Source organism: Sapajus apella, unplaced genomic scaffold (assembly GCF_009761245.1).
Source record: "Sapajus apella isolate SASKATOON/1434 unplaced genomic scaffold, GSC_monkey_1.0 scaffold11, whole genome shotgun sequence".
Classification (NCBI taxonomy): Eukaryota; Metazoa; Chordata; class Mammalia; order Primates; family Cebidae; genus Sapajus; species Sapajus apella.
In genome coordinates, this window is record NW_022436951.1 from 17,041,701 (window position 1) to 17,052,500 (window position 10,800).

A 10,800-nucleotide genomic window follows, 5' to 3' on the forward strand; every position below is an offset into this window, starting at 1 on the left:
GTTATCTATTACAACCATTGATTTTGGCAAATGTATACTAAAATTCTTCAAAAGGCTGATGCATTTTTCTCCTTAATAAGAGGTTTAACATCCACATATCAAAATCTCATTAACTTTGTCAATATGACTATGGGTACATCAACAATAGACAAACTTTTCTAGAATTTTCTCCTTTGATTAAAACCTTTTATTTTTTTCATTTACAATAGAGTTCATTTTTTATGATTAAATTCATTAAATTGAATAAAGGAATCCAGAAAGCCCTTTTTGGCAAAACAAACAAACAAACAACCAACCCTTTTATGAGTGGCAGTACCAATATTTGTTAAATGTTAAATTTAATTTCTCAAATATAACTTCCTTTAATTGACACTGGAGTTATAAAATGTTAAAATCTCTTCTTATAATTTATAGATGTTAAAAATGAATATATTTTTAAATGTTCAAATTCTTCAAATACAGTAAAACATTCAAATAAGAGTTTTTAAATCAGTGAATAAAATTAATTGAATAATTTTGTCTGTAATACTGCTGGCTTATAGTCTTTTGAAGGACTATTGATACTAGATTATTGATAACATTGCAATTAATAACAATTTATCATTGTCCAAAATCAGTACTTACATAGATAATATGAACTCAAAAAAGTCCAACGTATAATATAGTCATTTGTGTGGGAAGCATTATAGTATAATGGTGTGGTTATTGGCTTGGAGTTGAAAATACCTAGTTTTAATCCAGGTTTGTGACTTAGCATCTCTTTGAGTATGGAAAAGTAAATTATTTATTTACAACAGCGGTAGGCAGAAAAACAGTCACAAGTTACTTCATCTATAAAACAGGAATAATTATAAGAATAATAACTTAAAAGGTTATTGGAAATAATACATGTACATAATAAATATAAAATGCCTAATAGGTACCTTGTCCTTTATCTATTGTTACTGTGTTAAAAAGAATGAGCAAGACAAGAATGGCTAGAATTTAGTATGAAATGATAGAAGATTTTTTCATCTTTTTCTTTAAATCACATTTTAAAACCTGAAAGTAAAGTTTAGAAGAACACTGTAGGGTTGCCTACCATGAGATAGAAAGAAAAATCTCTTCTGCTATCTTGATAATAAACTTGAAATAGGTTAATCAAGTGGAGATTATTTTAGCTAATATAAAGGTTTATTATGCAATAAATCCATTCTTACTGCTCTGTAGCAATTTGGGTGGGGGTAGTATAACTTAAAATAGGTACTCTACCAATATAGATACCTCTTAAACTTTGTCTTGAGATTTTCTAAGAAAATATTCAGAGTTTTTACATTATTGGAAATTCAATTCAGAATTCATTCATATATCTCACATCTTACACATTTCAGAAAATCCGAAATTTGTATTGATGAAAAAAAAAATTGTTCTTAGCCAAAAACATCAATCAGCCTTATCTCTGGAGTGATCCTCCAAACTCAGGGAGAATTGTTGTGTTTTTGACTTTTGTGATAGATCTGAAAATTGTCACCTAAAATTTTTAAAAAATAACACAGGACCAGTGTTGCCAATCTGTTGTATTTAAGCTTGAATTGACTCAGCACAATTATTTTTCCAAGTCTGTATGAAAAGGGCCTTCAGAGAACATCATTTAATTGTGTGCTATGTTCATTGTACTATTTTACTTCAAAATTTTTATATTTAAAACATCCTATGTTTTCTATGAAATTATCATTGAAGATATTACCTATAATGTTGTTCAATGTTTTCTTAAGATTTCATTTTTTTTCAGAGCAGTTTAAGTTTCATAACAAAATTGGAGCAGACAGAAATTTCCCATATAGCCTCTGACTTCACACATGTATAGCTTGCTCTGTTGAGGGATTATGAACATCGCTTACCAGAAGGCACATTTGTTACCATTGATGAACCTACATCACCTACATTGATGAACCTATAATTGATGAACCTACATTGACACTTCATAATTATCCAAAGGCTGTAGTTTACATTAGCATTCACTCTCAATGTTGTACATCCTAGGGGTTTTGATACATGCATAATGTACATACTCATTTGCAGTATCACGTACAGATATCATTATAGTAACGTATAGAGTTTACACAATGTCTTTAAACTATTTGCTTTGCCTTTTCACCCCTCTCACCTCTACATCATCTGCTGGCGACCAACATTCTTCTGTCTTCACAGTTTTGTCTTTTCCAGAATGTTATATAGTTGGAATCTTGTAATATATAAAGGCTTTAGATTGACTTATTTCACTTAGTAATGTGCATTTAAGTTTCCTTCCTGTATTTCATGTCTTGATAACTCATTTTTTTTTACTGTTGAATAATATTCCATTTTCTGGATGTACTGCAGTTTATTTATCCATTCATCCCTGAAGTACATTTTGATTGCTTACAAGCTTTGTTAATTATGAATAAAGCTGCCATAAACATCTGTGTGCTGGTTTGTGTGGAAGTTTTCATTTCCTTTGGGTAAATGCCAAGGAATGTGATTGCTGGATTATATGGTAAGAGGATGTTTAGCCTTGTAAGAAATTGCCAAACTGCCTTCTTAAGTGACTATACCATTTTGCATCCCTACCAGGAGTGAATGACAGTTCCTGTTTTTCAACATCACTGTCAGCATTTGGTGCTTACAGTGTTCTAGATTTTGACCATTCCAATAAATGCATAATGGTATCTTGTTGTTTTAACTTGCCTTTCCTTTATGACATATGATGTGGAGCATCTTCTTATATGCTAATTTGCCATTCATGTATCTTCTTTGATAAAGTGTCTGTTAAGGTTATCGAGCTATTTAATCATTTTTTCTTATTATTGAGTTTTAAGAGTTCTTTGCAAATTTTAAATAACTGCCCTTTGGCAGATTTATCTTTTGCAAACATATTCTCCCAGTCTGTGGAATGTCTTTTCATTCTCTTGACTTTGTTTTTTGCAGAGCAGAAGTTTTCAATTTTAATGACAGCTGGCTTAGAAATGATTGATTTCTTTCATGGATCATGGTTCTGGTGTTCTTCCTAAAAAGTCATTGTCATGTTGGTGGCCATCTAGATTTTCTCCTTTGTTATCTCTTGGCCTTATAGTTTTGGCCTTTTACATTTTGTCCTATGATTTGTTGTGTTAATTTTTGTGAAGGGTGTAAGATCTGTGTCTAGAGTCACTTTTATTGCATGTCTAGTTATTCCGGTACCACTTGCTGAAAAGACTATCTTTGCTACATTATATTGCCATTGCTTTTTTTGTCAAAGATCAGTTGACTATATTTATGCACATTTATTTGTTGGTTACCTATTCTGTTCCATTGATCTATTTGTCTTCTTTTTGCCAATACCAGACTGTCATGATTACTCTACACTCAGTAAGTATTACCTACAATATACCTATAATTGGGTATAGACAGTCCTTCGATTTATTCATATCAATCAATATTGTTTCAGCTATTCTGTGTCTCCTGCCCCTCCACATGAACTTTAGAATTAGTTCACTAGTGTCCGAAAAATAAATTACTGGAATGTGATTGGAATTTTATTGACTCTGTAGACTAAATTGGGAAGTACTGACATATTTCCAATATTCATTCTTCTTATTCATGCACATGGGAGGTTTCCATTTATTTGTCTCTTTTCTGTTTAACTCATGAGAATTTTATACTTTTCTGTATAAAGCTTGTACATATATTGTTTGATTTATACCTGAGTATTCGATTTTGGGGGGAGCTAATGTATACTTAATGTTATTGCTGTGTTGTTTTTAATTTCAAATTTAATTATTCATGACTGGTTTATAAGAAATCAATTGACATTTGTACATTAGCCTTGTAATCAGCAATCTTGCTATAATTGTTCGCTAGTTCCAGGAGTTATTTGTTGTAGTTGCTGATTCCTTTGGGTTTTTTACATAGATAGTCTTGCCATCTGTAAACAAAAATAGCCTTTTTTTTCCCCATGTGTACACCTTTTATTTGTTTTTCTTACTGCATTAGCTAGAACTTCCAGTATGATACTGAAAAGCTGTGGTGAGAAGAAGATAGTCTTGCTTTTCTCTCAATCATAGTAGGAGAACTGCAAGTTTCTCAACATTAAGAACAGAGTTAGCTATAGGGATTTTATAAATATTCTGTTTCAGATTGAGGAAGTTCTCTATTTCAAGTTTATTGAGAATTATCGGAATTGGGTGTTGTATTTTATGAAATGCTTTTTCTGCATATAGTGATATGATCATAATGATTTTGCAAAAACTCATGAAGATAAAATGCTACACATTTCCTGTGGACAAACTAGTGTGTTTTGAAGTATCTATAAAAGTTGCAAACCATATTATATCTTATATTTTGCCATGTTTGACAGGTGTGTTAAAGATGATGATTAATTACAACAGGAATATTAGCCTGGATGATTTTAAAGTTTGTTCTTGTTATAATTTATATTTTCTTCTCATAATTTTACAGGTTTCTATAAGTTTCTTTTAAAAAACTGTAAGAATCATAAACAGATAAATGGGACTTTTTAAGAAAATCTAGTGATTTTACATTATCAAAAATCCATATTTGATTAACTTTTTCTTTTTCTTTTTCTTTTTTTTTTTTTTTTTTGAGGCCGATTCTCACTCTGTCGCCAGGCTGGAGTGCAGTGGCGTGATCTCTTCTCACTGCAACCTCCCACTCCCTGGTTCAAGTAATTCTCCTGCCTCAGCCTCCCCAGTAGCTGAGATTACAGGCAAGTGCCTCCACGCCCAGTTAATTTTTGTATTTTTAGTAAAAACAGGGTTTCACCACGTTGGCCAGGATGGTCTTGATCTCCTGACTTCATGATCTGCCCACCTTGACCTCCCAAAGTGCTGAGATTATAGGTGTAAGCCACAGCACCAGGCCTCTACTTTTTCTGTTTTTTAATATGCTGTGTCGATAATTATTACATGAAAAGGTATAATAATTTGTAACTTTATGATCTATTCCAAAAATCAACTGTAAGACAAGGAGGTTAACAGAAACTTTCAAAAAACAGTATTTTCCAATATTATTGCTAGGCAAGATTATTCAATTATCTTTTATTTTACAATTTTTATTTTATAATTTTTCTTAATGTCAATAGCAGTCATAATTCTGAGAACCTGAAATTGTAAGCCACTAAATAAACATTTTATTAATTAAATAAAGTTTTACATAGCTACTAAAAGCTACCACAATTTATAGACTGATTTTGCTTAAATGTTTTATTTGAAGACTTATATTCTCTTCTTTGCATAATGTAAGCATAAATATAATGTTCTTTAGTCAGCTGTGAGAAGATCATAAAATTTCTTTCCAGAAATACTGTTATGACTAATGGCTTCCCATTCATGTGCTCAGAAATCTTATTTTATGCATTTAGCCTCTTTTTCATACCAACTTTTAATATCATCTTAACAATTTTTAAATAATGAATGCAATTATTTTTCAACATGTATACTCCTTTTTATACCTTTGTCATTTTTATTCTGTTTGAATGCATTTCTTACCTACTACCATTAAACCTCTGTTTCTCTTACTGTAATTCCACTAAAACTAACGGTAACAATATTAATCGTTAAAACTAATTTAAAATTTTAAGATAAAATTATAGTTGCCTGTTTAATAGTTTGACATTCAATAAAAGATTTAAAAAAAGCATAGTACATATTTGCATTTTTTAGTGTATGCGAAGCCTGTATATGTACAATACTTGTAAGGTTTTGTGGATATGAGCCTGTGTGTGTGTGTGTATGTGTGTGTAGGAGAAGGGGAAAGAGAAAAGGAGATATCAAAAGTAATTTTGTAACTTTTTACAGTAAGTTCTTTTTTAAACATTCAAGTGAATATACATGCTTGAAAGTAGTTTGGCTGGGAGCTATTTGAATTTGAAACTCAACCTTATGCATATGAAAACCACACATTGTTGGAGACAAGCTAGGAAAAGCCTAAATAGTAAGTAAAGATAACTGTTGAGCAAAACTGGAATCCTGAGACTTAATTAAGCATGCCATCCACGTTGGAAATTAGCCTTCCAAAAAGAAAATTATAAGACAGTATTGTCATAGCAATAAAATAAATAGAAAGCTTTAAGGATGTAGTAACACTTCAACTGAATGTTCTCCATAACCTTTGGCTTCACTTCATGGATGTGTTTTCCTCTCGATCATCCTCCTTAGCTACCTCTGATGAGCACACTGATCATGTTGGATTAGTTTTTGATATCCTGCTAAATTCAATTATCTAGTATTTTGTTGATGATTTTTGCATCAATGTACATTAAGAATATTGGTCTGAAATGTGTGTGTGTGTGTATGTGTGTGTGCACGTGTGTGTGTGTGTGTGTCTGCAAGCTTCTGATATCATGATGAATCTGGGACTCATTGAATGAGTTGTGGAGGAGTCCCTCCTCCTCCATTATTTGGAGTAGTTCAGTAGGAATGGTACCAGCTCTTCTTTGTACATCTGGTAGAATTCACCTGTAAATCCATCTGGTTCAGGGCTTTTTTATTGGTGGTGGTGGTGGTGGTAGGCTATTTATTACTGATTCTATTTAAGAGCTTATTATTGTCTTTTCAGGGATTCAAATTCTTCCGGGTTTAGTCTTGGGAGGGTGTATGTTTCTAGGAACTTAGAGTTTATGCTATATTTTCTTGTTTCTGTTCATAGACATGGTGTCAGTAGGTAGTGCCCAATTTTTTTTCTTTTATTATTTCTCTATGGTCAGTGGCAACATTCCATTTGTCACTTCTGTTTGTGTTTATTTGGATCTTTCTTCTGTATTAATCTAGCTAGTGGTTTGTCTTACTAATTTTTTTTCAAAATAGCAACTCCCGGATTTGCTGATCTTTTGAATGTTTCTTGTTATCTCAATCTCCTTCAGGTTATCTTTGATTTTTATTTCTTATCTTCTACTAGCGTTGGAGTTAATTTGCTCTTGCTTCTCTAGTTGTTAGATTTGTGAGGTTAGGTTGTTAATTTGAAATCTTTCTAACTTCTGGCTGTGGGTAGTTAGTGGTATAAATTTCTTTCTTAATATCGCCTTAGTTGTGTCCCAGAAATTCTGGCATGTTGTATCTGTGTTCTCGTTAGTTTCAGATAAGTTCTTGGCTTCTGCCTTATTTTCATTTTTTATCCAAAAGTCATTATGAAGCTGGTTGGTTGATATTCATGTAATTCTATAGTTTTGAGCAATATTCTTCGTCTTGTTTTCTTTTTTAACATGTTTTTTTGTGCTGTGAGCCAAGAGATTTGTTTGCTATATTTTTGGTTCCTTTGCATTTGATGAGGATTGTTTTATATTATATTATGTGGACAATTTTATGGTGTGTGCTATGCAGTGATGAGAAGAATGTATGTTCTATTGTTCTGGTTGAAGAGTTCTGTAGATATCTATCAAGGCCATTAGTAACAGTGTTGAGTTCAGATCCTTAATATCTTTGTTAATTTTCTGCTTAATGATCTGTCAAGTGGGGTGTTGAAGTCTCCCACTATTGTTGTGTGGGAGTCTAAGTCTCCTTGAAAGTGCCTAAGAACTTGCTTTATGAATCTGGTGTTCTTGTGTTAGATACATTTAGGGTAGTTAGGCCTTCTTGTTGAATGTAACCACATACCATTATCTAATGCCCTTCCTTTTCTTTTTTGTTATTTGTTGACTTAAAGTCTCTTTTGTCTGAAATTAAGATTGCAATCCCTACTTTTTCTGTTTTCCATTAGTTCGGCATATTTCATTCCGTCCCTTTATTATGAGCCTGTGAGTGTTACTGCATGAGAGATGGGTCTCTTGAAAACAGCATACCCTTGCTCTTTGTCCAGCTTGCCACTCTGTGCCTTTGAAGTGGGGCATTTAGGCCATTTACATTCGAAATTAGTATTAATATGTTTGAATTTGATTCCATTATTGTGTCGTTAGATGGTTATTATGCAGACTTTTATGTACGGTTGATTTATAGTGTCATTGATCTTTGTACTTAAGTGTGTTTTTGCAGTGGCTGGCTTTCGTTTCCATAGTTAGCGTTTCTTTCAGGAGCTCTTGAAAGGCAGGTCTCACGGCAATAAATTCCTTCAGCATTTGCTTTTCTGAAAAGGAACTTTTTTCTCCTTCACTTATGAAGTATAGTTTAGCCAGTTATACAATTCTTCTTTGAAATGATTTTCTTTAAGAATGTTGATTATACACCCCGTCTCTTCTGGTTTGTAAGGTTTCTTTTGAGGGGTTCACTGCTGATCTGATGGACTTCCCTTTGTAGGCAACCTGTCCTTTCTCTCTAGCTGCCTTTAACATTTTTGCTCTCATTTTGACCTTGGAAAATCTAATAATTATGTGCCTTGGAGACAACCTTCTTGTGAAGTATCTTGTGAGGGTTCTTTGCAATTCCTGAATTTGGATGTTGGCCTCTCAAGCTAGGTTAAGAAAGTTCTCATGAATAATATCTCATGAAAATGTGTTTTGATTTCATTATCCTGAGATGTCAGTGAGGTTTAGATTTTAGATCTTTGCTCATATCCATATTCTGTATTTTATTCCTGTCTATTCAGCCAGCTTGTTAAGAACCCTGGCTGGACAACTAGTATGGTTTTATGAAGGAAATAGGGCACTCTGACTTTTTGAGTTGTCAGAGTTCTTGCACTTGCTCTTTCTTATCTTTGTGGGCTGATTTTCCTTCAATCTTTGAAGTTGCTGTTCTTTGGATGGGCTTTTAAAAAATTATCTTTTATCCTACTTGATGACATTGTAGATGGAGCACTTGTGGGTCCAACAATATGTGTACCTTCTGCATGCTTTCCTGCAGGCAACCATGGCCTCTCAGGGTGGGAGTGAGTGCGTTGTGCTCTGTGCCTAGTTTTGCACCATAAGCAGTGTTGGTACAGGGATGGAGAACCAGTGGGAGTGTGGCTGGCAGGCTCTGTGCTCATCAATACTCTGATGGCAATAGAGGTGCAGTGGGGGTCAAGGGGTGGGGTGCAGTCATGCCATCAGCAGTGGCATGGCAGGGTTACTTGCACATGTGTGCTGGTAAGGAAAGGGAGGAAAAGTCAACTTGCATACATCGACATGAGCAAATTTATATGGGGATTGTCGTGGATTAATGCATGTAGGCCAAGTGGGCAAAGTGGCACGGGGAGGCTGCAGAGGGATAAGGGTGATGGCAGGCTGGTGTCCATGGGGACTGCTCTCCTGGTGCTCTCTGCCAGTCACATGAGGTCTGCCAACATATGAGCTATGATGTGGCCCCCAGGAGGTATCCCTCCAGGTACCTGAGGATGCACTGCAAGCAGGTGTTGCCAGTCTGGAGCTTCAGGACAGGCCAGCCTACCGAGAAGTGCTCATTTTGGACTGGCCTCATCTCATGGACAAGATTACTCTGAAGAGCTCAGGTCCAACACTTTCCTTATGGCTAGTCTCCTATGGGAGCAAGTCATGCCTATGGTGATAGGAGTCCCTGGCTGTGTTCCACTGCATACACTCCCACATCAAACTTTCTGGGCTCTGCACTGGCTGGAATTCTGCTCTTACCAGTTGTCTAAGTATCTCTCATTTCAAATTCAAGTGTTCTTGGTGGTCTTTGGGTTCTCCCCCTTCTATCCAGCATCTGTGTCTTCTCTCCATCCACTCTCAATGCTTTACCTCTGAAGATCTGCTAGAAGTGTGCCAGTCATCCGATTATCCTGGTCCCTTGGCGGCATATGTTCATCCTGGCTGTATGTAGTCAGCCATCTTGCCACTTTAACCAAAACTAAAAATGTTTAAATGTGAATTATACTAACCTTGGTATTCTAGCCTTCAAAACTGACTAATTTATTATAGCCAATCCATTTAAAATGGATAATTAGGCCAGGGGCGGTGGCTCAGCCTGTAATCCCAGTACTTTGGGAGGCCGAGGCGGGTGGATCACGAGGTCAAAGAGACCAAGACCATCCTGCTCAACATGGTGAAACCCCGTCTCTACTAAAAATACAAAAAATTAGCTGGGCATGGTGGCGCGTGCCTGTAATCCCAGCTACTCAGGAGGCTGAGGCAGGAGAATTGCCTGAACCCAGGAGACGGAGGTTGCGGTGAGCCGAGATTGTGCCATTGCACTCCAGCCTGGGTAACAAGAGCGAAACTCCGACTCAAAAAAAAAAAAAAAAATGGATAATTACACCTTACAGATTTTCAGAGAAGAGTGTATTTGTTATTCTTTCCTTTTTTTAGTAATTGACTTTTGCTTCCCATGTTTAACTCATGGCATTTATTTAGTTACACTAGAGCAAATTGCTATTTAATGCTTTATACATTTTATGGAAATTGTAATAATTGGTCAAGTAAATAAAAGAAGGAGGTCAATTAATAAAGCCCTAAAAGCATTTGTTGCATTCATATGCTAATTTGAAATTATGAATTTTTAATTTTTCCATGAAAATTACCATTTAAATATTTTTAAAATTTTCACCATTATACAAATCTCAACATGTAATTTTATTTTATTTAGTCTCTTAATGATTTATTCAATTAAAAAACAGGTGTGCATATTTGAAAGGTGCAAATAAAAAATCATATTGCTCCTCAAATCCCAAATTATCATTATTTTTATCTTTGTATTGAGTATTTTACTGAGTTCCAATATTTATCTGAATAATATTTAATATACCAGGAATATGTGCTCAAATGGAAGCAGTGCACTAGTTTCAACTTACGATCCTTACATGGTATTCAAAAAACAAAGCTTTTTTTTCCAGAAATGTAAAGAATATTATATTTCTGATCTTGTTTACCACGTCATTCAGCTGCAAAAGTTATAAATTTAGTTTGTTCATCTGTTTTTT